We start from the raw sequence: 24,713 nt of genomic DNA on the forward strand, positions 1-24,713 counted from the left end.
ATTTGTGGTGTTAAAAAAATTTAGAACTTGAGGAAAGCTGGATGCATGTGATCAGTTTACTTTATTGATATGACAGGGGCCCTCTCTCCTTTTCTAAGAAGTTCATACTTGTTTGAACAAACAGACCGAGAGTATGCTTAAGTAAAGATAAGAAAACGAAATAGTTCTACTTTGTAACTGTATTTGGTGCTTTTAATTTTGTTACCCATACTTTTTCCTAATTGGTTGTGAAGGGGATATTGCACTGCTCAGGGGAAGCAGGTGGATTTAGAACACTCATTTTAGAAGAGGAGACTCTAAAATTTTTAATGCATACATATGTACATGGTTTTCTTTAAAGAAACAAATTCATTTTGTCTTTGCAAGTAGAAATGACAATGGTAAACAGTGAGATATTGAGATTTATAGAAAATAATATAAAATCTCTAATAATTTTTTACTGATTACATGTTTTATATAATACTTTGGATCTATTGGGTAAAATAAATATTTAACTTAATTTCACCTGTTTTTTTTTTTGTTGTCGTTGTTGTTGCTTGCTTGTTTTACTTTTTAATTGTGGCTGATAGAAAATTGAAATTGCCTGTGTTGCTCATTTAATATTTATATTGGGAAATGCTGCTCCATATAATCTGCTGATTTTCACAGTAAAAAATGAACCATGTAATTCCTTTTAGAAAATACGTTTTTCAAAAAAAAAAAAGAAAAAAAGAAAATACATTTGTCACCTATTTTTTCCTCCCAATTTTTTGTTTAGTTTGTCAGAAGCTTCAGAACTGAATTTTTTTTTGATGGATAAACTCAAACACAAAGGCATTAGATGGTTTGCCTATGATTATTTAGGGAGTTGATCCTAGACATAGCAAATAAATTGACACCTTATGGCTTTTAAACACACGTCTATGTATAATAAGCCAGGAGGAGTAACAAATATGGGTTGTATGAAAAATAAAAACAAATATTCACTTATGATTTTAGAGAAGTAACATAGGTTAATTAGGTGAATGTTTTAGCTTCTTTTCTCAAACTCTTTTACAAAGGCAGTCTGAATATTGCTTTTGTCAGTTTCTCTGCTGATGCCACTATTAACTGGCATAAATGTGATGTCCTGAACAATAGACTATAATTAACAGTGTTCAACGTGATGCTATTTAAATAAATGAAAATGCAAATTGAAAAGATATTAAAATAGTGCCAGTATTAATAATTGTGGTTTTAACAGGGAGAATGGTAAATTTTAATTTTAGATATGATGAAATGATTAAATTAAATATAGTAGTCCCTGTATGAGACTTTAAGGCAATAAACTGACATTTAACTGAGGAGAAGTTTATTATAGAAATCAGTTTACTGACATAGAAAAATGTATCCACTTCCGTGGAATCAGCCTTATTATGCCTTAACATCTGGAGAGTTAGATTTCTAAGTTTTTACTTCTAGTATGAAACTCAAACATTTAAAACATTGCCCAACATGTTGATGTATTTTTTTTTAGTATTTTTTATCATATATGATAAGATCTTCCAAGATTAAATATGCTATATAAATGTTTAGATTTCTCACTTTCATCATTAATAACAATGAAACTGTCATAATTTTAATCTGAAAAATGAAAAATTGTAGGTCTCTGATGCTTTGAAAAAATGGCTTAAAGGTTATAATGGCATTGGAAGTTGTGACACAGATTGCCAATAAAGATGATGAATTGCAAGTATATGTAAGTAAGCTTTTTGTTACTCTTTGGTTATTGGATTAGTTAAGTCATCTTAAATTACTATTTCTGCTTAAAAGTACATCTCAAAAGAACTCATAGATGAAAACTAGACTTACCATGAATATTATTTCATAATTTATAAAAATATCGAATCACTATGGTATAAACCTGAAGTTAATAGAGTATTATATGTCAATTATACTCTGATGAAAAAAAAAACTCTCAAGGTGAATAAATACTTACTTGAAATTAGAAACACAAAGATTATTCATTCTTTCCCTATATCAGGGAATGATAACAAATTTTTGAATGCTTGCTATGTACCAGTCATGGTGCTGGATACCTTAAGAAATATCTCATTCTAGTCTTTTAAGTCTTATGATAATCTCACAAAATAATTATTGTTGTCTATCCTAAAGATGAAAAAGAAGTAAAAACTGAAACTGTCTTATATGTCTTTGCTAAATATCTAGGCAAATATTTATTTCATAATAAATGTTCAATAAAATTATCAAATATGCTAATGAATGTATTATGCATTTCTTAGTATTATATATTCTGTGTGTTTCTACCTTTAGACTATTGGAACATCAGAACACACTAACAGTGTTAATAGTTATATATTTCCTTTGATCATGTAAATAATAAAGTTCTCAAATCAGTGGACATTAAGTTAGCTTTCAGGTGATTTATTTTTTAATTTTTTGGGGGGGTTCCTTTTTTCAATTTTTTATTTAAATTCCAGTTACTTAACATATAGTGTAATATTGGTTTCAGGAACAGAATTGAGTGATCCATCAGTTACATCTAACACCTCCTGCGCATCATAACAAGTATACTTGTTAATACCTATCATCTATTTACCTTAACTCCCACACCTTCTTCCACCAACCCTCAGTTCTCTATTGTTAGGAGTCTCATGGTTTGCTTCCCTCTCTCTTTTTCTTTCTTCCCATATGTTCATCTGTTTTGTTTCTTAAATTCCACATATGAGTGAAATCATGTGTTATTTGTCTTTCTCTGATTGACTTATTTCACTTAGTATGGTACACTCTAGCTCCCTCCATGCCATTGGAAATGTCAATATTTAAATTTTTAATGGTGAGTAATATTCCTGTGTGTGTGTGTGTGTGTGTGTGTGTACACATTTTCTTTATCCATTCATCAGTCAAAAGACATTTCAGTTCTTTCCATAGTTTGGTTACTGTTGATAATGCTGCTGTAAACATTAGGGTGGGTGCATGTATCCCTTCAAATCTGTATTTTTGTATCCTTTGGGTAAATACTTAGTAGTGGGTCAAAATTGTTGGATCATAGGGTAGTTCTATTTTTAACTTTTTTTTTTTTTTTTTTTTTAACTTTTAGAGGAAACTCCATACTGTTTTCCAGAGTGGCTGTACCAGTTTGCATTCCCACAAATGGTGTAGGAGTGTTCCAGGGGATTTTATTTAAATGGGTCATAGTTTTTTGGTGTTCTTTTTTGTTTTGTTTTGTTGTTGTTTGTTTGGTTGGTTTTGGTTTTCTTTCCCTCCCCTTCATTTCTTTATATACTGTTTGTATATTTTCAAATTTGAAATTTACACTGATGGTTCAGAGAGCCCCTTGTAATTTAATATTCTGTAATGTTTATTGTAAGTTTGGTAGACCAGACTATCCTCCCTCCCTTTGAGTAATTTTTGCAATTTGATATATGTTAAATTGAAAAGAGCTTCAGGTAGATTACTTGTTTTCTGCTGAGGAGATTTATACCCAGTATTAGGGTATAGACCCAAATTCCACAAAAATATTTCCTTTAAGTAACTCTTCTAATACAATTTCCTGAGCATGCAATTTTCTTTGCTTAGGAAAATTATAGAGCTGTAAATCTGTTGAACATTATTTCAACTCATTTAATCAACTATACCCTTAAAGAAATACATGCCTTAGTTTCATGACCCAATATCCTGTATGAAAAACTGGCAGGAATCAGGCTCACAGATTTATTTCTACTCATCACTGCTAACCTTTATCTCTTTAATTGAGGAGAGGAGAAAGTTGAGGGGAAGCTATTTTATCTGTATATATTGATCAGCCTTTGATATTTTAGACTGAAGATGTCTAGGGGTCAAACTATATGACTTCAAAATACCTCCTGGTATTTTAATGCTTCTTTGGAGACTTTCACAGAAATATCATTTAGAGGATGAATGTAGGTAGGAATGAGATGTTTTCTAGAGAAAATGCCAACTCTAAATGTTATAAACAAAACTGTTTCCTCAGACTCATTCATTTATGACTAGTGTCTAAAGGGTTTTCGATTTTCAGGATCTTTGATCTCCTTTGCATTGTATGAATGAATAAATGAGAAAAGGAAATTTCTCTAGAATGCTTTATAACTATCTAATTGCTTATGAGAATAACTCTAGATATACTGTAATTTGGCTAGTAACATTCAGAAAAAGGAGTTCCATATGAATACAAATTTAGTTAACATTTAATGCCTATAATTTTCTAGAGAGTATGCTTATATTTTTCAACTATCTTCATATATGTCAAAATCAACAACCAAGTATTTTTATTAAGCAGTTCTCATCTGGACCCATTCATCTCTGTATCAGTTATCCTACAGGAAATGTGGGGGATATATATACCCACAGATGGGTGGGATAAAGATAGAAAAAAATAGCAACTGCTTTTCCAAAAATTCAAAACAAAGTTATCTCTGTCTTAGTTATGATACATGGTTTGAGGACTTGAATCTTTTATGTCTTTGCACATCTGAGGACATGTAAAGCTGTTGTTTAAAACTCTTAAACAGGGATCCCTGGGTGGCTCAGCGGTTTAGTGCCTGCCTTCAGCCAATGGGTGTGATCCTAGAGACCTGGGATCAAGTCCCACATCAGGCTCCCTGCATAGAACCTGCTTCTCCTTCTGCCTACGCCCCCTCCCCCACTCTGTCTCTCATGAATAAATAAATAAAATCTTAAAAAAAAACTCTTAAACAGTCTGTATTGCTCAAGAGCACTTTGAATCAAGGTGTGATTGGTGGCCTCTTTTGGGGCGAGGGGATAAGTTGAGTATTTTTATTTTCAAAAGAAAATATCAACTTTGCCTCATATCACCTGCTATTTGAAGCAAATATATAAAACTCCTATGTTTTAGATACTAGCCTGTGACCTCAATCTCATGCTATGTACATGAGAGCAAAATATCCCACAGATTGTTATTTGAAAGGACCAGTCCTGGAGACATACTACACATTTACTCAGCCCTTAATTCCGTCTGTTCCTCATTTAGATAAATGATCAGAGAGCAACAAACTCGGTCTGTATTATTTAAAATCCCTCCTGAAATGCCTTTCAGAATAGCAATTTAACATTGTGTTCTTGGTAGAGATAAGACAAGGCTAAATGGTAATTATTTCTGCATACTTTTTTTTATAACTGGTATTGAATAGATTTTATTATGTAATACAAAGTACTATTATAAAATACTTGCAAAGAATTAGGTTTAAAAAGTTTGTTTCTGCCAGTAATCAGCATGATTTATTTTTTAGTGAGGCAGCCATGAACTTCTTAGTGCTTTCCCTTTTTTGTTGGGTGTTCTTAGAGCTAACATTTGTATTAGAGAAGCTGCCCTGCTTCTAGTTGAACTGTATGTTCTCCTCATTTCTCCTTTTATCATTAAAACAATGAAGATTTTAGAACTAATGGGGACCTGAGAGGTCCTATGATGCAATTCCTTGGTTAGCAAAAGGGGAAATGGAGAGTTTGAGAGATTAAGTGATGGAGCCAAGAACACACAGGTTATAAATAACTAAGCTTCCATAATAAATTGAAACATAGATCTTTTGACTTCAAGTATGATATACATTTTATTGCCAAGTCTGTTCGCTTTCTCACTTTAATGATTTAATGATATGATTCAATGGTATTTAGGTCTTTTATCTTAAACTATCTCTAGTGGTTTTTAGAACTATTTGGGAGTAATAAACTGTAGAACCAAAATATTTTTTAGTCAATTGAAAATGTCATTCAGAAATCTGTACCATTATACCTTATTTCTATTTGCAGAAAACATAAAGAATTTTAATTGCCTTTTTAAATCATTATTTCAAAGTCAAATCGTAATTATTAAACGCGTAAATTTGTAAGCAAATATTCATGATACGTTTTCCAAAAGTGATAGAGGAAATGCATCTAAACTTTAAGAATTAAAATTAGGACATTATTTTAAAAATGTGAACACACTGACTATTGGGATATAAATTTATTCAGAAATTGGACTGCTTTTACCAGTCAGGCAAGTTAAGACATGGAGTTTAATAAATATTGAATAAAATAAGGAAGAAATGTGAATTTGATGAAGTTTGCTGGCAATTAGAGCAATTTATTTCACTATTAACATGACAAGCTCTAAATGGAAATCAGCTATGAATGAAATGCAATTTTATTTGCTGGTATTCCCAATGCCATGTAATTAAATAAAGAAATGGGGTGGAGGGGCAAAGAGGTGTCCATGCCTGACTGTTCCAGCAAGGCCACCATCCATCATGCACCAGCTTGCTGCCATCACAGTGCTGAGATGGGATTTATTTGTGAGTCTGTATATACTCAGGGAGAGTTTTATTTACAGAGTGTTTTTTTTTTTCCCTATTTGAAATATTGTATCACAAGTGGAAGGAAAACAATACTCTTACTGGATTAAAAATGGAAGTACAATTAAATAGTATATTTGGGAGAGGCAAATATGAGAGAGTTTATAATCCTTAATATAAAAAATCAAACATAAGCAAAATGTTACTCCATGTTATCTACAATTGCATCTAAATATGAATTTTATGCCATTATATTTTTAAAGTATTGAGTTGGAATGTTACCTGTGTGTGTGAATAAATATACACTCACAACTTAATTATCTGTTTATGTATAATAAGCAGCCAAGGTAAATATTTCATATTTAACATACTTATACAAATACCAGTAGGTTCAACTGAAGTGCTTTCGAATGTCTAAAGAAGACACAGGCTATTTAAAATATATACGTATAGTTTTTGTTTTTTTGTTATTTTTCCCCAGAAAACCATTTTGATTTTTGAATCTCTCTCTCTCTCTTCTTTTTTTTTTTTTGAATATATCTCTTTTTTAAACTCATTAAGAATGTGTGCTTCTGTTACAGATACATTTCCCTTACTGTTCAGGTATATAATTAGGAACATCTATAATTATGTAAACAATTAGTTGCTTATGTTTTATTTTTACTTTCTTTTTTTATTTTTACTTTCAAAATTATTTTTATAAGGTGTTGGCAAATAGCTGTGGGAGTATTTTAATGAAAAATCAGCAAATTAGGTCATAATATTTTATGTTGAAAGTTTCAAAATATTAAAAGTTTATAACATGGCTATATTATGAATGTAAGGTATAATGTCAACCATACTGTAGGTAGTAAAAGGGGAATTAAAGAGCTATGGAGTGTATATTTTTATATAATCATGGTCAATTGGATAATATTGATAGAAAAATATTAATAAAAATAAAATATGAAAACATGAAAAATATTAAATGAGATGACTTATATAGAAAGTATTTGACAAAGTGCTGAGAGTAAATGATCATGACATAACACATATTAATACTGAAACTGGGATACTAATTGGTTTTCCTTTCTTTTTTTTTGGTATAAACTCTCTAAAAACAATAATGCCTTAGGAAGCAGGTTTTGTTTTATTATTATTCCTTTTATATGTGAAAAAACATTTTAAATGCCTTTTTAGTGTTTTCATGTTGTTTATATTTTTCTCAATTATATGTGTGTGTCTACACACCTGCATACAAACATATATATAACACAATACTAACTGAAGTTAAATAATTTGGAATTTTTATGGTATGTGATTTTTTCTGATTGTACAAAAATTAGATATTTATCAGATTGCTTATTTTCCATGGTGGACTGCAATGATCCTATCACATAAGCTATTGTAGTGATTTTTTTCTCTGTTGATGATGTTCTAAAGAACTTCAGCTTAGAAAAAATAAGAGGGCTCAAATTCTTGAGTTATAAACCTGGAAATATCATAATGCAGAAAATGGTGATGTGAATTGTCCTTCAATTTTCTATTCCAGTAGCATCACTATTTCAAAGAAGTGTTCTGATCTAATTTATATCTAATATAAAGAACCAAAAGTTCATTGATTTTTTAATCAATAATGTTGCACATCATTTGCAATTTTTATGGGGCTGGCTTAAAATATATTTGGATACCCGGGTGAATGATGAAAATATGTCTCTGGATATACTCGGTATGTTTTATTTAGATTACAATGAGCTTTCTGTGCCTGACTAGCTTAGACTTGGAGCTAAATTTTCCACATGTGTACTGACTTTAGTGTGTGGAAGAAATTTTCCAGGGTACCCAAGAAAGAAAATTCAAAATATTTTTGTTGCTAATTTACTAGAAAAATGTTTCCAAACTCATGAATAGTTTGAAGTACCAGGGAATTGGGAGAGAATTAGTTTTACTGACTTTACATGATTGGTTCTAAAGCCAAAATGGAAATTGCCAAGCAACCCATTACTATCAACTCTATAGAAAACTTAATTTCCCATTCCAGATTCTTCCCTTCCTTTAAATGTTTGTTCTAAGTGTTCTATGTATCAGTACTGCATTTTGTGCTGGGGATACAATAAATAAGATGAATCTCTGCTATCAAGAAACTTAAAATCTTATATGGAGATAAATATATGTAAGTGAATGAATGTAATAACATGGAATAGGTACTATGCCAGAAAGCTTAAGGGGTCCCAACTTAGACACAAGTCTTCTTAGGGCTTAGGTTTGTAGAAGGGATTCAGAGTATATATATATTTAAAATGAGACTTTAAATATCAGTAGATTTAATGAAGGATGAGCTATTCCAATATAAGGTCAAGGCCATGGATGTTTGAAATAGCATGGTAAATTTGGGAAACTGAAAATAGATTATTAATGCTTGAGTTTTCAGGACACTGGATTTTAACTTGGTTTCTAAAAAGAAAGGATGAGCCATGTGGAGGGATATTCCAGTTCTCTTGGTTGAGGCTGGGTGGATGTAGATGCCATTTATGATGCTAAGAAATATAGGAGGAGGAGCAGGTTTGAGGAGAAAAGGTAATGACTCAATGTGGGTATGTAGTTCCTGTCACCATTGGAATATTCCTGTATAATCATGTCTGGAGCTCAGAAGAAAAGGTGAGACTGAAAATGTAGATTTTAGTATTGTATACTTATAGATGGAATGATGGGGTTCTGGAAATCCACAGGAATACCCTGGAAGAGGGGTGACTGGGTGGCTCAACTGGTGAAGGATCCAACTCCCGATTTTGGCTCAGGGCATGATCTCAGGGTCATGATCTGGAGCCCCTGCAAGGCATGGAACCTGCTTAAGATTCTCTTTCCTTTTCCCTCTGCCGCACCTCTCTCTCTCTCTCTCTCTCTCTCTCTCTCTCAAACAAAACAGAACCCTGGAAGAATAAAAAAGAAGTTCAAGGACAGAAATTTTGGGGCCTAAATATTTGAAAGGTGGACAGAGTAAAAAACAGTCTGGAAATAAGGCCAAGAAAGAACAATTGGAGTTACAGTTTTTTTTTTTGTTGTTGTTTTGTTTTTTTTTTTTTCATCAAGTAGTTCAAGGAAAAGAGGGATTCTGAAAGCAAGAACTGGAAGAGTATGTGCACATTGGCTTTGGAGGCAGTTGGTGTCAGCAAGATAAACTTTAGCAGAATGAGAGAGCAGAAGTCCATAGGCATGTAAGAACAGGAGACGGCAGCAGAGATTATGCATATAGATTATTCTATTAAAAATGTCTATGAAAGAAGAATATAGAAACTGAGAATGTTCACTTGAGGGGGATTCAGTATTAAGTTGGTTTTGTTTTTGCTGTTTCTATTGGTAAAACATGAATATACTAGTAAGGATGTAGGAGATACCACTAGAAGAGAAGTTTTGAAAACTGGAGAAAGAGGGTAGACCTATGGTGCGAGGTACTTTTGATCCTTGAAGGGATGTCAAAGTATGGGTTACAAAATGTAAGAGGAAGATTTATCTTTGAACTTTCACCAGGACTGGGGAGAGAAAGGTGAATACAGGTATGAAAAGTTGACAGAGTTCTCCATTAGGGGCTTCTATTTCTTCAGTAGAGGAGGGTATTGGGTTGAGAGAGATAAACAACAATGGTGAAGAAGTTTGTGGAAGATAAATGTGGAGAAAGTTTTGTGGTGATTGAGGATGCCTGTAGTGTTTTTTTTTTTTTTATGGCTTCGTTTCTACTTTTTTATGCCCTAATGTATCCCCCACTTCAAAATGTTTCCAGTCATATTTTTAACAGCACCTCTTGAAGCTCTCAAATGCAAATATGTGGAAGAGAAGTCCTAATTAGTTATAGAATTTGATCATCACTTCACTCATTCTGGAGAAAACCAGTTATTTTCCAGCAAAAGCTATAGTTTTTAAAACAAGTATCTTCCTCTGCTCTTTACTACTCATGCACAACCTACCAGCACACCATTTCGGGACATTCACTATAGTAGTGTATAGGTAAATGGTAGGAGGCAGAGCTTTCATCTGTAGTTAACCAATGTGCTGGGGCCATTAAACAGCACCCCTGAGCTAAATGTGGCTGATAGAGCTGTATGTGTCTGAGCTGGTGTTGGAAGGATAGTTTATGGTTTAAGGGAACAGAGCCCTGTGTGTCTGAGCTAGAGTGCATGCCATGGAAGGATGGCTTATGGTTTAAGGGAATAGATTCAGGGTTGGTTGTCTAGAATTTAAGTAGAGGCTTGGAATTCTTAAAGATCGGCAAGATTTTTATTTCTTACCATAACTTTCTTCCTCAAACACACACAATACTTCTATATTCATCGATTTCCTGGAGGAGTTATCTTAAAGTTTAGTCATTGTATTCTCTACCTTTGTCATACTTCTGTAAGGCCATTCCTAGAGATATTAGTACCATCCTCTAGTAGTGTCTGGGGGTTTTAGTGACTACTCAGCCAGATTCTTTAATAAAGGAATTTGATTGATTTTATCTTTTTTAGTTGATGCCACATATAGAAATTCTTCTAAGCTGTGTCAAATAAGTATTGATGGCTACTACTGTTTCATTTGCACAGACTTCGCATTCATTCTTTCCTGCTTTTTAAACACATTGTTCTTTTCTTTAAGCCTACCTGTTTCTGATAAACTTCTCTAGTTCCTCTTCTCAGGAACCTTTAATTTTTAGCACCTCTACTTACTATTCTTTCCAGAGTACAGAAAGTATCTTTTTTCTGTAGCTCTGCTATTTTCAGTTCATACTAGATAGAAGCAGCTTAAATTTCTAAACATTCTCAAATTTTGAGTCTACTGGAAACATCTTTGGCCAAGTCACACTCTCAATGAGAATATTACTGATATGTGTACTTATAGCTAAAACGTAACTATAGAAAGAAGGAAGGTAAATGACATAATTTCTATTCTTTAAGTTAGGAAATTAGGAAAGTTATCTATTTTTAAATTACCTTGTATACTTTCTTGCTATTTTTCCACTCAGTGTTTTCATAGAGCATGTTTCAACAGACAGTTCTTCCTGCACTTCTACCCCTCAAATATTTTTAAAAGACTTTATTTATTTATTTGAGGCAAAGAGAGGGAGAGAGAGAGCATGAGTGGGGGGCAGAGGGAAAGGGATAATCAGCCTCCCCACTGAGCTAAGGAGTTTGACATGGGACTCAACCTAGGACTCTGGGATCATGACCTGAGCCAAGGCAGAAGCATAACCGACTGAGCCATTCAGGCACCCCCAAATCAAATATTTTTTAAAAGATCAGCTGTCTCAGGGAAAACATGGCTTCCTGAAACAAGAACATGGCTAGTTGCAAAGGCTGATTCTTATTTCTAACATTTGTCTGTATTTTAAAGCTCCTCGGTTTAATTTTCAGTTACTGATCAATAATCTTTGCTTTGAACTTATCAAAACTAATGACACTTTTCCCCAGGAAATGTAGTCACATGTTAAAAATATGGCAGCCTAACTATTACAAAATCAAACTGGGATTCTAAGATATACTTAATATTCAGAAAGATTTTTATGAGACTAATTCCTTCTTTAAAAGCATGAGGGCTTAAGCAGTGTTAAACACGTGGTAAGTGGTAAGCTTGCCCTCATGATTTACAAGAATCAAACGTCCAGTAGAACAAAGCTCCTTGTAATTTGTGAATTTAAGCCTAATTGAAAGGAATGAATATCTTTATAGCTTGGAATACAGAGCCATACCTACACTTGCATTATCAAGCATAGGGTATAATCAAATATAAATAATTAGAGTGTCTTGTTAATAAAGTGAAATAGAAATCCTAACCATCCCTCCTGTCTGAAGCACTGTAGAGAGAAATACTCACTTTTACCACTTTTCCTGTTCATTGTAGCAATTGTTAAGTGATGATCGGATAAACTTAGCATCATTTTCTGCCTCATTTTAGTCCCCTTACACCTTGGAATGCAAATATAAATCTTCCTCCTGATAGCAAAGGAAAATAAAAATCTTAGTGTCTCTCTCCCTCCACTCCTCATCCTTTCTTCCCCTTTCCTTCCTTATCTCTACTTTCTCCTCTTCTCCCTGATTCTTTATTCCCTCTCTCCTCCCACCCTTCTTTTCTTCCTAAAGGTCTTTCCAGGAGCAAATCTCCTCTGTTACTCTTTGTCATAAACAGTTGTTTATGCACATGCGTGGGAATAATAGCTTCAAAATCAAGGGAAGATTATTCATTTAAGTGGAAATAAAAGAAAACAACATAGTACGCTCGTCTGTTTTCTTAACAATAATGGTAAGTGCCATATTTAAAAAAAATAATCTCACTAATTACCTAGACAAAGCTAAAATATTTATTCATGTTTTATAGGAGGTCATAATGTTTTATCCTTTTGGAAATTCACAAGAGCCATTCATCTCCTTCTTCAATTACATAAATTATTTGACTTTTGATATACCACGTACCTAATAAAAATAAAGAAGGTGATTGCTTAGGAAATCCTGAAACTCATATTTTACTAATCCTTTATTGTACTTCAATTATATGGGGTAATAAAATGGAATCTAATTCACCCTTATTTTGATGGCTCATAAATTTAAATACGTGGAATTGTGGAATATAAGCTGTTATGTTGCAAAGTTGATTTTATTATACCAGCTAGAGCTAACATAAGTATTTTGAAATGGGACAATTTTATACAAACAGTTTACATCTACCTAAAGACAAATAAATTATTAAATATTTGTATTAAGTATATTATCTTCTTGTCAGCACCTATCTCATAACTCCAAGAGATGGCGCAAATAAATAATGGCTCTTCAATTTTCTGTGTGCCGGTGATTTATATATTTTACAACCCCTTGAGGTAGGTGATAGTGGTTTCCTATGACATGTGGGGAAATGGAGGCTTACAACATTGAACTAATTTACCCAAGACCGCATCTCTAGGGACGCTTGGGTGGCTCAGTGGTTGAGTGTCTGCCTTTGGCTCAGGTTGTAATCCTGGGGTCCTGGGATCGTGTCCCGCATCAGGGTTCCTGAAGGGAGCCTGCTTCTCTTCTCCCTCTACCTGTGTCTCTGCCTCTCTCTGTGTGTCTCTCATGAATAAAATCTAAAAAAAATCACATCTTTAGTAAGCCGTGAGATCTATCCACGTTTGAATCGGGTGCTTCTTCAACCACCCCACATTAGCTAACGATGAGAATGAGAGGGGGTTATCCAAAGCAGCAAGACACAGTTATACTTAAAAATGTCCACATAGCCCTGATAGTGACAGAAGGTAGAGAAGTAGTATCTTGTAATATTACATATTATATTTTCTGACAGTCTTATGTTTTATTTTAAAAGTTATATGTGGGTTTTTAATTTTATGTTTTTATGGAAAGCAAATAGATGTAGTTTTGCTTACCATGCCTCAAAATCATGTTTACCTTGTGATTTCAAATGTCCACATTATCTATATTTGAGAATCAAAGAGTTAAAACAATATGTAGTTATTATGGCATTTGAAGAAAGTTATACAGGTGGGCTTATTAATATTGTTTATAGGAATGATGACCCCTGGATTTGTATGGTACATAACCTCTGAATTCATGTTCATCATCCCTGAGCATGTAAGAATTTTTATTACAAAAGTTACTAAACTTTCAGGAGTTCCAAGTTTGTCATGTTTACTGAGGAATATCTAACCCCTAGCATGTTGTCTGGTCAAAACAGATGTTTAATTTATGTTAGTTGTATGAATGAATTATTTCTGAGACACATAATATGGTATGGGCTAAGGTTTTGAGATACATATCTCACAAATCTATTTCTTTAGAATAGGTTGAGAAATACTTTTTTATTATATATATTTAGATGGAATATATTGGTCTCTAATTTTTTATTATTTTTTATTTTTTTATTTTTATTTTTTTTAATTTTTTTTTGGTCTCTAATTTTTAAGTCAATTCATTATATATTAGAGTTTTCAGACTATACATGTTAGGGAATTGGGATGGCACCTAAAGAAGACATGTGATGTTTAAGCTTATCTTTATTTAACATCATAAAAAAACTAGGCAAAAGGAAAATATAGGAATATGAGTATAATATTTGAGGGTTTCAGACATGAGGATATGATCGTGATAGGAGGAGTTATGGTAAGAATAGGGCAAGACAGAATCAGGAAAGGAAGGTTTACGATATTTTGTAAGTATTATAAAAAACATACCAATATATACTATCTAATAATAATGATGTAGCTAGAGGTTAACTATGGAACTATCCAAATCTTTTAACACAATTTATGAAAAACATTTTAATGGGATAATATTTCTGGCTTAATATGTAAAATTAGAAAATCTGTTTTATTTTCTAAGCCATCTTTTTCAATGAAAAATATTCTGTTATGAATTAAGGGCCTTTGCTTTGTAGAGACCTTAGTTAAGCACATGCAGAAATGGTGCTACATTTTTCTGAAACTTATCTTACAAGGTGTGGATGAAGTAGAAATAGTGATATTTATACATTGGAGAAATGTATAAATTGTATAAATGTCCATGGATCAAAATAATTTCTAAGATTAGAACCCAGATTGTCTAAATCCATTTGGAATGGTTCATCTGAAAAAAAAATGTTGGTAATTATATTTCCCACATGTTTTGATCATTTCATAAAATCACAAAGTGGGTATATTGTTTAGTTCTGGCACCTGATCTGCAATTATTAATTGGTTCCCTTCATAAACCCTTATGTCTTTATCCTATCTCATTTTACATCTTCCTTTTTCATCATCAATAAAAACAATTGTATAGAGCAAAGTCTCTCAATTGTGTGTGTGTGTGTATCTGTGTATTGGGATTCTTTTGAAATCTGATCAACACTGTGGTTATTCTTGCAAGAAAAATGCAGATATACTATTATATTCAAAATTTTCAGTCAGTTTCATAAAGCTCCTAGCTAAAAAAAAAAACAAGCAAAAAATGAGCAAACCCTATATAACAACGTAAATGTTTTATTTAGTAATCCTATTTATATTAGACTGCTTACATTGCTTTTATGTAATTGTTAAGTGAAATTGAGTGTTTTAAAATGCTAAAGCCAAGAGCATGTGAATATGGGTCACACACACAAAAAAATGAAACGAAGCATAATGTGCAAGTAGATATTCTCAGGAGACCTGTTCAGCAGAAGGGCACAGTGTTAGATGTAATTTGTTTATTGACAATCTCCGACAATGGTGCAATGAACCAGCAAACACCACAAAAGTAATGAATCCTTTCCTTTTTTAAGTAATTATATTTGAACAGTTCAAATTAACCTGTGGTTTGAGGCTACTGCTTGGGTGAACTAATTCGCTGATGTAATGACTTTTCTTATTTTTGCTCCAATGATTTAGGTAAGAAAGGAGGATAAATGAAAATATGGGGCCATAAGTTTATACCTTAGTGGGAAAAAAAAAACTGTTGTTTTCTGCAAGTCACACATGAAGACTATCTCCAGCTGATCTAATGTAGGACATGGTAGTTAAAATGTCAAACTAAAAACAAATAAAATTTTTGCCATGCTATGTGGCAATACTGTGAATAAAATGAGCTGAATTGAAAGAGATAGATAGTTTGTGAAAACTATTATAAAGATTCACCAATCTTTTCAAACCACAGACTGCTGTTCTGTTGGCTATCACTGCTCATTAGTGCTTGAAATCTAAATTTCGAAGGGCCTGCTGCTTATCCTGATGCCCAGGATGGTGATACCATGCTGGCATTATTGGGGCTATTATTTCTAAATAATGCTGTATCATTACCTCTGTGTCCCTGCCATTATTATACATAGATATTCAGTAATGAGACTGAAAGTAAAATCTCAGGGGAAGTTAGGTAAGATTTCACAGCACCTAGGACAAGTGCCACTATTGGTTGCTACTCCATAGATATTAGTGAAGGAAATAAGTGCACTTAAGAATGCGTGTAGTGTTATATGTTTTCTAAAATGATAAAGGTTTTTTCATGCACTATTTTTATGTTATATATTTGTGAATAACTTAGACTTTTTCCATAAATTATGTATCTTAAAATTGAGAAGATAACATTGCATTCTTCAAAAAGGATTGACTCGGGATCCCTGGGTGGCGCAGCAGTTTGGCGCCTGCCTTTGGCCCAGGGCGCGATCCTGGAGACCCAGGATCGAATCCCACGTCGGGCTCCCGGTGCATGGGGCCTGCTTCTCCCTCTGCCTATGTCTCTGCCTCTCTCTCTCTCTCTCTCTCTGTGACTATCATAAATAAATAAAAATTTAAAAAAAAAAAAAAAACAAAAAAAAAACAAAAAGGATTGACTGGCATTAATGTTAATATTAGAATTTAATGGCCCATAAATGATTCTTAAATTTATGGCAGAAATGACTGATGTCATTATGAGTATGACCTCTTGCAAGCAGCGTAACATAGTGGTTTGATTTGTTAGGTTTGTTTCTTGTATTATTAGCTGTGTATGATCTGGAAAATGTTGTTGATTATACCTCACTTTCTAGATTTGAAAAATGGGACCAATAATTGTAATACCTAGTTCACAGATTTTTGTGAGGATTAAATGAGGTTATATTTGTAAAGCTTTTCACCCTGTCCTAGCGACAGGGCTAGCCCCTGGAAAACTGAGCTCACAACAAATGTTATCTATTACTAGGACAATTATTATTATTATGTGAAGAAAAGTATTTCAAAATGAAATAGAAATTTTGTACAGAATACATACACGAATATGTCATCCAGGATGGATATATATCCCTTTGAAGCAATCATTTCAGGCCTGGCATCCCAATTTCTAGGACTTCCTTAAGCATTGGTTGATCTGACATCTATATCCATAGATGCCACTCACTTAATTTTCCTCTGTACAATCATCATTTTACTATGTGTCTGACTTCGCTGTATGTTGTGAAGGCAGCTCCACAGAAGAGCATGTTCTGTTTCTTAAAAGATAAGTAAGTAGGGATCCCTGGGTGGCTCAGCGGTTTAGCACCTGCCTTCAGCCCAGGGCGTGATCCTGGGGTCCTGGGTACGAATCCCATGTTGGGCTCCCTGCATGGAGTCTGCTTCTCCCTTTGCCTGTGTCTCTGCTTCTCTCTCTCTGTGTCTGTCATGAATAAATAAAGAAAATCTTTAAAAAAATAAGTAAGTAAATAAATTATTTATTTATTTGAGAGGGAGAGAGCACAAGCGGGTTGGAAGGCCAGAGGGAGAAGCAGGATCCTCATTGAACAGGAAGCCTGACTCTGGCCTCAACCCTAGGACCCCAGGATCATTACCTGAGCCAAAGGCAGATGTTTAACTGACTGAGCCCCCCATGTGCCCCAAGAGCATGTTCTTTGATTCCTAAATTGAAGCTCTTAGTAACCATCTTGATACAGAAGGTTTCATTGAAGATCATGAGCAAGGTTAATGACGGTAGTGTCCTGGATATATGAGGTAGCAGTTCCCAGGGGGTATAAAATAGGGAAGGAGAACCCTTATTTTACCTACACAAAAGTTCTTTAAAAGGCCCCTATAGTCATGGCAGGGACTGAGGAACTAGTTGTGATGGTTCCTGAAGGAAACCTACTTCAGATAAGGAACACTATTGAGTTTCTCTTTCTACCAAAAATACAACTTTTGTTATACACAGAATAATCTTTTCCAATTCCTGAAATGTTAGAAGATAGTGAATATCCAGTTTTTATATTTTGAATTAGATTACATAGAAATGTAAGTGCACCAGTAATGTATTTTTTCCATGAAGTGAAGCTTCTGTAAAACATTTTACTATATGTAGAAAATCATCTCTTTTGCCAAGTGGTATAGAGTTAGGATTGATCTTCAAGCACAAAAAAGCTGAGCAATAATAAAATTGTGTCCTATTTAGAGCAGTCAAGAAATTCAAAACTATATCTAGATTTATGGAACTAGACCAAACTTTTAATTAAGTTTTTTATGAACTGTTAAATTCCCAAAAGATCCTCCTCTTTAAAATATGTTAGTGAGAATGTATTATAGTAGGATAATGATACATTTTCCCAATTGTTTATATTTTGAACAAACATAATTAAAGCACCAGATTTCAACATATTTTTTAGCTTCAGAAAAGGATATATTTTCATTTATTTGCTATTTTATTATTTTTGGCAGCTAGGATGAAATGACTGTTTCAAAATTCAAATATTTTTACATTAAATTCACATTGATCTTTTTTTTTAAATATAGTATTATCAGGCTGTTTGACCACAAATATCTTTAAAATAAGTAATGGAATCATTGCTAGTGAACATTCCATATATATTTTATATATACTGTTAATGTACATATATATTTGTATATGTTTATATTTATAATTACATTTAATTTAAAATTATATTTGAGTGCACATTAATATGTACACCCTCCTTTCATTGTCTTTTGAGTTTTTTCTCAAAGCCTTTTTACTTTGAGATATTATAACAAATATGTATATTAAAAATCTGTAAGTAAAGATGTAAAGATGTCTTTTTACATGTGTTTCACTCAGATTTATCTTTTACAAAATGAAAGTATTAGCTTTAGAGATATAATTCCTTTAACAAAAACTTACGTATCTTTTTGTGTTACAAATTTGTGACAAAATAAATGATAAATTGTTAGCTTTTAAGAAACAGGCAAAAATGGGATCACACTTATACTGTAGAATTGGTCTGTTTTGATCACAAAGATTTTCATTAATGTTTAAAAATGTCATTTGGGTAGGGATGAAGAAGAATGAGAAGCCAAATCCAACAACAGATCGATTTTTGTTTCAGTAAAATGTTTTTTGTGCACATTTGTGTCATGCATAATATTCATTTTAAGTGAAAACTAAAACAGATTTATTTGAAATCTAGGGTGGATTATGTATTGCTGCCAATTAATTTTAAAGCTTTTAAATATAAATAGTGATGCTTACAAATATTCATTTACTCAAGAAATGATAATAGCTCTAAATATGTATTCAGATATGAGTAACAACATACTTATAAGTTGACTTAAAACTGAAATGATGCTTATGAGAATTACTGCAGAAAAGAGAATTTAAGGTGAAGAGGTATGAGCCAGGAAGAGAGTGGATAAGAGATGATGAAGTAAAGATGGGCAACATTAGTGAGTTATGACTATCCTTAGGGCTAATTGGTGCTACGGAAGACCAGTGAGAGCTGGAATCATAAGGCAGTCTTTCTTGAGGGAGCTATACTTGCTATGAATGCAGACTTAGTATTAAGGTGGAGTGGAACAGTGTGGTTAGTACCTGAACGTGAGTTCCTCCTTACATTTCACATGTGTACCTCATTTGCCTCATCCTGGTTCCTGTCCTAGTGAATACTTGCAAGTCTCTGTCCTCTTACTCTCCAAACTCCTCCTGAAAATCTCCTCAGATTGTTCATCTTCAGATGGAAGCCAGTGGCGAACAAGATGCTGATTCAGCCTCCTGAGTGAGGTACAGAGTAGAGAGTGGCTGGGGAAGGGTTCATATTACTCAGGAGAGGGGCAGAGAGAAAAGAGATTGGAGAGGTATACAAATTTAATTTTGTCCCTTTGAATACACTTATTTTGATATTCCTCCAAGTTCTTGTACATGACCTTGACATATTTGTGCATATTACTGAAGAACGTGTACATATGGCATTTCATATTGAATATATCAGTGTCTTTTTCTCTGGATTAGAAGCAGATGGAATTCCCTTATTGGAAAACATCAGTCCTCTGCTTTCCTCCTGATTAGCCTTCTTATTCCATTCTATAATTATCCTGCATTGTTCCAGGGATGCATATTGGTGACTAGAAATTGGTAGAAAGCTGCAAAGGGTCTCTCTAATGCCTCAGCCTTGATCAAACCTAACTGCAGTCCAAATGCTGTGGTGACCCTCATGTTTGCTAATCATTATAGCTTAAATTTGCAATGAGATTTTAAAGTACCTAATATGCAGCTATTCACATCCTGAGTGCTCAATGAATAATAGCTATTAATTGGGTTGTCTTTTCTACTGATTATCCCAGAAGTTTTTATAGAGTGACAACAGAGCTCGATCAATCCACAGGTCATCTGTTTTAGATAACTTCAAACAAGAAATTAAAAAAAAAAAAAACAAAAACAAAAAAACAGCGAGTTGACTGCATGACATTGATGATGAGTTCGATGAATAGTTGACAAAAGTTTTAGGGCTGATGAGTCTGAGTTTTATGTTTTGGGCTTTCTGACTAAAATTCATGTATTTACTCTGGTTAGAAACAACACCACACAGCATTTAAATCGAAGACTGTGTAAATGTATCATTTCCCTACGTCACAGTAATATAGCTAACATTTACTGAACAGCTACTATGTTCTAGTTATTTTATGTATAATATTGTTAAACTTTACCATTTCATTGCATCATGACTGAGATTCACAGAATAATTTGTACAATGCCATAAAACTAGTAAACAACAGAACAGGGACTTGAGATCTTGTTTACCTAATCACAAACCCCTGTCCTTCCTACTAGATCATGATGTTGTGGTAGACCATAAATCGAGTGTGTATGTACACAAATAAGCTCACACACACATACATGCATGCCCACATGAGTGTACGAATTTTCTCTTTTGGGACAGAGAAATGCATGAAAGTAATATAGCCAATGAAAATTCTCTCATTTTAAGTTTTACTTTTTAAAGTTAAGATCTATGTCATTCGGACACTCAGGAATCCCACCACAGCTGTATAGTCAAACAAATCTGTCCTCTCTCTTTCTCTCTCTCTCTTTTTTTAATGTTCTAAGTCACATTTCTTAATGTGCTGATTTGTTTCTTACGGGTTCTTCAGATAATTTTTTATTAGGTAAAGATTGATATTTAAAAGGGTTTCATTATGTAAATAGTGATAATTTAAAAGCAAGAAGTCACCCATGCGTTGAAGACATCAATACATCAGACTTTTAATTGACAACTTGTAAGACCTGCTTGTGATTTATAGCTCGATTACAAACTCACTCTTCCCCCTCTGCCAATGGAATTGGCAATATTTTTTCAGCCCAGATGGTACATTAGCCTTGGCCAGCTGGTTCTCCCCATGCTGCCTCATCACAGGACCGTACAGCAAATATCACCACGTATGACCCAGTTCAGTAGGTAACACATGAAGGCTTCATGCCTGGCTTTGCCCTCAGGCATATGGAAGTGAACCTGAATGAGATTTATGCATCCAAATCTTTACACTCTATCAAGCTCCCCACAGTCATTCACTTTTCTGACCTGACTTTTGGAACTGTTTAGAGCAGATATATAGAGCTATAATATATAGTTCTAAATTTGGTTGTATTGTACCATCCTTAATTTTCACATTTCAATTATTTTGCTGATTTTAAAACAATTTTAGAGATCTTAAACAGTATTAAATATGTCAGATTTTTAAAATGTATATTTTTAAGGAATTTTTAATAAGTACAGTTTCAATAGCACCCATATAAATAGGCATAGAAGAATATGTTTTGACAAATTTCAGTGTCATAATTTTTAATAGATTGGATACAATAACAATAGCTAATATGCATTAAACTTTGCAGGTTGAAATGACTATTCCATACTGTACTAGATTAATTACTAGATTAATTACCTATACTGATTACTATAATTTTAAGATATAAAATTATGAATGATATGAGAGAAAGCGAGATAGAGAAAAAAAGTCTATTTACTGCAAAACAGAATCACCCTTTGAATATATTTTAGATTAGGTGAGAATAGGAACACAAATTTCACACTTTTAGAATACTTTCAGTTTTCTCCCTAATAATTGCTTTCTATCTCAAATAAAATATATAGGTAATTCATAAATTATTTGCATGATAGATCCTTCTACATAGTTTTTCCATTGGATTAGAAAATAAAATCTTAACTATGTTGCATATTTGTATATGTGTACAGGAAAATACAATACAAATGATAGCCTTAGAAATGTAGATTTTATTTTATTTATTCATTTAATGTTATAGTGACATTATTTATAGAGGGTTGTCCCTATATTACTTGGTAAATTTGGTTTTACTGTTGAAAGAAATGCATTTTTTGTGTGTTCAGTATCAATTTGATTCTGATTTTCTAAGGGAACTGGAAAAGGAAAATACTTTTTGGTATCTGAAAGAGGATATATTTGTTTGAGGGTTGCATGTGTACACATCTTATATCATGGATAATACATATATATCATAGGACTTTTTCTCTACCCATTTAGTTAATTTAAATGTGAATAAAATAGTGCATGGTAATGGTTTTGTGTAATTTTTTTTTTTGTGTGTAAATTTTTAATGAAGTTTTCTGTCTGCATCAGTTCTGACAAACTTTTAAAAAAGTTATTTGGAACTATTTTCCAATATTAGGAGCTACATTAAATTTTACAGAAATGAGACTTTTTATTATGGAGTGATTTTTTTAAAATAAATCTTTTGGGATCCCTGGGTGCCTCAGTGGTTTAGCTCCTGCCTTCAGCCCAGGGCATGATCCTGGAGTCCCGGGATCGAGTCCCACATCGGGCTTCCTGCATGGAGCCTGCTTCTCCCTCTGTCTGTGTCTCTGCCTCTCTCTCTCTCTCTCTGTCTCTCATGAATAAATAAATAAAATCTTTTAAAAACAAAATAAATCTTTTCCTGGAATTCTTTTTATTTTTATACAATCGATAGTTTCCACATTATAAGTTTTAAAATAATATTTATATGCTTTTGAGTGTATTTAAGTAGATTTTTAATTTTGGAGGGTTTTATTCAGGATTTTACCTTAGAGCATAGTTGGCTGTGTGTGTGTGGTTGTCCTTAGTGTTACCATTTCATAACCTGAGACATTTACAGGCTTAGGTTTTGGTTTGCTTACTGAATCCACCACAGCATTCAAACTACCTCAGTCTTGTAGCCTCCTTGTTTAATTAATTTAATACCGTTTACATTTTCATTTTCTAGGAGTTATACATGTTTATTCTAATAGTAAGAGTTCTTGGGAGGACCCTTTCTAGTTTGCTGGTTTGATTTCTGTTCACTAGCATTAAAAAATGAAAATTAAGGCAATCTTTTCTAATTTATTTTAAACATACTTTTACTTAATATATTCATTACATTTATAGATACATAAACTTAAATCTTCAAGTTAACTCTTTGGTTTCACACAATAGGGTCAAAATGCTTACTAGTTTATAAAACTTTTCAAAGCTCTTTTCTTCTTTCTACAAACACTATAATGCTGTTGCATCAATGGTCATTGAAATCATCACCAATCTTAAACTTTTTACTACTACACAGTAGTAGTGTATTTACAATTAAACATAATTTTTTAATGCCCAATTATATTTGTCTTAATTTTTTCAGGTTGATTGATTGTAGGTCAAAACTAATTTGGATAGAGGAATTGTCATACTTGATTATATCATTACTATTTTTTAATCTATGATATCACTAATAGAGGTTAATATCACAGTAATTCTAGTACGTAGCAGAATATTCAGAGATCATTGAACTAGTGGTAAGAATTAAGTTCTGGTTACATTTCTACCACTAAGAAATTCTATTAAGCAAACTATTTTACTTCTCCGAGCCTTGTTCTTTATAAAATTAAAAGGTTGAAAATGTCCTTTCTAAATTTATTTCAATTATAAAGTGAAAGCATGTTTAAACTATGCTTTAAAAAAATCTTTAAGTCAGAGACATTTTTTAGCAGCTGGAAATCATAAGTAGGAGGCATTTGGTAATTTAAAACGGATTTTTTGAATTCCAAATTGTTCATTTTCAAACAAAAAAAAAGCATATTAGCTTCTTCAGAAATGTATTTCCAGCATTATAGTCAAAGATAGTAAAGATTCTTAGTCCTTTAACCTCATTTTTCTCATCTGTAAAACAAATACTTTCGACTTCATAAAGTGCTGTGACAATGAATGCTATAACACAGGTAAAATATTTGGCTCTGATAAATTTTAGTTATATTAATGTTTTCTTTAAGAACAAAGTAAGTATAAATACATGTATTCAAGAGAACAAACAGAAAAATTAATTTTAACAGTCCACACTGCAAATTATTTTTCTTTTCTCTGACATTTTTCCTTCAATGTAGTTGTTCTGAAGGAGCCTGATAAAATACATTTGAAAAACAGAGGTAAGCTTCCTGAACATATTTACAGTGTTGTGAGGAGAATGCTTATTATGAATTTGCTATACAGTCCATTAAATTTGATTTCTCTATTTAACTAAGTTTTCAATTTAAGTTATAATTTATATATATAATATTATATATTTATATACACTAAAAATATTCAGACTTTGTAACTCAGAAAAAAGAAAAAACTAAACAGCATCTGTGATGCAATCACATATTTAAAGCATATTTTATCATCCTTTTACAAATGGGCCTAACTTACCATTATCAATGAAATTAGCTTAATTTTAAATGCAAATTGTTCTCTTTTTTCCATGGGGAAAAAAAAATCCAGTA

The 24,713-nt window shown here is 32.7% G+C and overlaps 1 protein-coding gene and 1 long non-coding RNA gene across 8 annotated transcripts in view; one reads left to right on the plus strand and one right to left on the minus strand.

The window, feature by feature from the left end:
- ERBB4 (erb-b2 receptor tyrosine kinase 4) overlaps positions 1-24,713 on the plus strand; it is a 1,106,221-nt gene that overhangs the window by 230,770 nt on the left and 850,738 nt on the right. The window lies entirely within an intron of this gene.
- LOC140625876 (uncharacterized) overlaps positions 1-24,713 on the minus strand; it is a 54,796-nt gene that overhangs the window by 2,240 nt on the left and 27,843 nt on the right. Inside the window, exon 3 of the long non-coding RNA XR_012025151.1 lies at positions 12,114-12,232. This is a non-coding gene — a long non-coding RNA (uncharacterized lncRNA). The remainder of the gene's footprint in view (positions 1-12,113; positions 12,233-24,713) is intronic.

This window comes from Canis lupus, chromosome 36 (assembly GCF_048164855.1).
Source record: "Canis lupus baileyi chromosome 36, mCanLup2.hap1, whole genome shotgun sequence".
Classification (NCBI taxonomy): Eukaryota; Metazoa; Chordata; class Mammalia; order Carnivora; family Canidae; genus Canis; species Canis lupus.